Source organism: Argentina anserina, chromosome 6, assembly GCF_933775445.1.
Source record: "Argentina anserina chromosome 6, drPotAnse1.1, whole genome shotgun sequence".
In the NCBI taxonomy this organism is placed as follows: Eukaryota; Viridiplantae; Streptophyta; class Magnoliopsida; order Rosales; family Rosaceae; genus Argentina; species Argentina anserina.
Genome location: NC_065877.1, coordinates 15500862 through 15504154, shown reverse-complemented (window position 1 = coordinate 15504154; position 3293 = coordinate 15500862). Strand labels below are relative to the sequence as shown.

General features: G+C 37.5%; 1 long non-coding RNA gene across 4 annotated transcripts; it reads right to left on the bottom strand.

Annotated features, from left to right (window-relative positions):
• Positions 1-383: 383 nt before the first annotated feature.
• Positions 384-2796, bottom strand: LOC126799041 (uncharacterized). Of its 4 annotated transcripts, none has more exons than XR_007672581.1 (7): positions 2403-2796; positions 2152-2325; positions 1972-2058; positions 1787-1850; positions 1147-1635; positions 974-1021; positions 384-612 (listed from the first exon to the last, which is right to left on the bottom strand). It is a non-coding gene; the product is annotated as an uncharacterized LOC126799041 (long non-coding RNA). The 4 variants fall into 4 exon arrangements; XR_007672580.1 differs by lacking the exon at positions 384-612 and having other exon boundaries at positions 708-1021; positions 1147-1202; positions 1379-1635; XR_007672579.1 differs by lacking the exon at positions 384-612 and having other exon boundaries at positions 708-1021.
• Positions 2797-3293: the final 497 nt, after the last annotated feature.

Here is a 3293-nt window from a genome sequence, read left to right as displayed (position 1 = left end):
TATTCACACAACAAAGTTTAATACAATCACCATTGTGTGATAACATTACACAATTGAGTCTCAGAAATCACTAGTGTGATGTAACATTACACAATGAATGTTTGAGGAAATCATTATGTGATATACCTTCGCACAACTGAGTGTGAGGAATCATCATTGTGTGATTTAAACTTCAACAACGAACAACGAACGTGTGAGTAATTACCATTGTGAGATTTAGAGTTGCACAATGAGTCTAAAAAATATAACCATTGTGTGATGTAGCTTTCCACATCCACATCACACAATGGTCATATTTGGGTAACATATGTTGTACGTAAAGAAGTAATACTTTAGATCGATTTATATTATAGCAAAAAAAAAACATTTTGAGATCGAATCAAAATGAAAGGCTTTTTTTATATATCATCAAATCACAAGGCTTTCAGCCAATTTAGAACATACAATAAAAAATTACAAAGCAAAACAATACTACCTCTAACCAAAAAAGAAACAATTATAGTAATACTAGAGTTAAGCAATGAGAGAGCTGTGTCACCCTTATTCCATGTCAGCTCCCCTCTAGCTACTAAGCCATCCTGGTATCCCTCACTCAAGTACAGTTTGATATGCCTTGCATCCAATGTTTGCATTGTTCATGTTGATGTTTCCAAGCTTTCTCAATATGTAGTCAATAAACTCAAATCGGCAATAATGAAACATACGCATAAACCAAGTTTTTCTTCTTGTTATCATTTCAGCAGTTTGTATTACATGTAACAGTACGTAAGAAAGTGCATTGGTGAAGAGTGAGAAACTGTAATCACACACCTCAGCTTTTGAAGCCAAAATTGAAGAATGACTAAATGACTATTGGACTCTTGTATACAAACAGGGGCATTTCAATGAATGCACATTGTGAGTTGCAATTATTCAAGCACATTCACCAGCTTCTAATATCAGGTATAAGGCAGTTAGAGGCATTTGTTCTTACCATCACAAGTATTGAGCTCACAAACGGGGCATCAAACAAGTTGGAGATCTGTGAGAAATCATGGTAGACAAAAACAGAAGTTAATAGCAGTTATCATCATTTATTACTATGAAGTCTTGATTAGTTCATAAAGAAAATAATAGTCTGAGCGACTCGAGTCTAGTTGATGTTACATGCAATCCATATCCCAAGAATTCAGCATTTTCTGAACCACCAATGCACATCCAGTCTAATTCATTCAAACACACAATAGGCACAACAGAGAAGAAGCCATTAGTCTACTTCAGCACTCATTAGGCCTAAATGCAATGAGTCACAATAACCAGCTGAAAACTAAAACTACTCTACACAACTCTACTTTGTTTGTGAACTCTTCACACATCGAAAAATCGAGTAGGGACTCACCGATATGATTCTCCGGCTGCCAGAACATGTAAGAGTGACTCCCATCTGCAATCAAACATTGAATCTAACGAAAACACCACACATTAGGATGATCAATTGGTACTTACTGAAACAGGAAATGTAGAGCTTCTTCCAATCGAAAGTCGTCGTGGCGAGGAGCAGGGACTTGGAGATCACAGAGGCACAAGTACCTCCATAAGCTCCCTTCCATGACTAGCGAGTTGAACCAACGACAGATGATTAGAGTCAAAGATTACCTGGCAAATAAAAAAACTGCAAGAATTAAATAGGTCAACACTCCTTAGTATCTGGTAAACTCCAAGGCTATAAACAACCTACTAATTATTATCTGAATTCAATATCCAAGTAACTCAACACCACAACAACACCCAAAATGAAAAGACTTACCTTCTGTTGATCACAAATCAAACACAAACATCAAATCACAACTTCAATATCAACTTCACCCCCTCTAGACCAAACAGAAATATAAAACAACAAGTAGATCAATACAGTAGCCTAATGATGTGATCTAGAACCCAAATTGGCATCCAACGACTTAATTAATCCTTAAAAAAAAACAAGTCTTTTACCTTCAGTCGTAGTCCAAAAGTTGAAATTCAAGTACAACAGCCTCTCCTTGCTCTCGGTGAGTTATCCAAATTCTACTCCATTCTCAACTACAAGCAATTTCAACACAGAAGTCCAATGTTGTGATTTACATCCAAATTGTAAATCACAAATCAATAACACCCGAGCAATAGCCTTTTTACCTTCAGGTTTTGTGACAACAACTTGGAAATCAATAAAATAGCTTATAATATCGAGTTAGGGGCTCTATTGTGCATCTAGGACCTCACTTTGGTCTCTAGGCTGCCACGACGACGCTGGCTTGGAGGTTCTCAGAGCTAGTTGCGACGGAGGTCACGGGGGAGTGACATGTAGAACTGTAGAAGAGAAAAGATTTGATTTAGCTCAAAAACATAAAATTAAGGTCATAAATGCTGAGAGAACTGCTGCTTACCTTCTAAGGTCAGAATCGACCACGAGAAGATATAATTTTGCGATTTGCAGAAAATAAGGATTTTGTTAGAAGCTGATCAAAAACTAGAACTAAAAGATGAGGAGAGAGGTTAGGAAGACTCGCATATTACCTCATGTGGTCGGCAGTAGTGCCAGAGATCGAAGAATCGATCAGAATTTGCAGATGATGTTGATTTCTCTCTCTCCTTTGATTTGCTCTAATGATGGTTGCATGTGTAAATTGGTTGAGGGGTTACGAAAAGGACATGATGGGGAAGCTTTTGGTGACGATGCGCCGGTCTGGAGGCACCGAGACGGTGGAGCTGGGTCTCGGGAAGTCGGAGAAGACGAAGAGAGGAGAGCTGGGCTCTCTCTTTGTCGAAGAAAAAGGAAAGAAAAGAGGCGTCTCATTTAGAAGAGGGGGAAAAGAAATGGCGGCACTAATGAACCCTAGGTTTTTGTCATTTTTTCATCATACAACAAATGCACAAGATTTTGTCATGTCACTAGCTACATAAGTTTAGAAAATAAAGGAAAATCCCCCCTGCTAGTTTGTCATTTTTTTATCATACAACAAACCAATCAGAGTTTTCTCCAAAAAAATTTCCCACTTGAAGTTTATAGAATGTGAAATTTTAACCCCAAATCCTAAATTCTAAACCCAAAACCCTAACTCTAAGACCAAACCCCTAAACTCTAAAATCCAAGCTCTAAATCCTAAACCCTAATCACACAACATATGTAAACAGTATTGTTGCATGAATTCGGTCAAATCGAATAAGCATAACTATAACTATAGTTGACCCATGTGATCGAAACCTAAACCTATAAAAAATTTCGTGAAATTTGTACCATGACCACGTTTCACTCTTGCAATAGCATCTAACGGCCA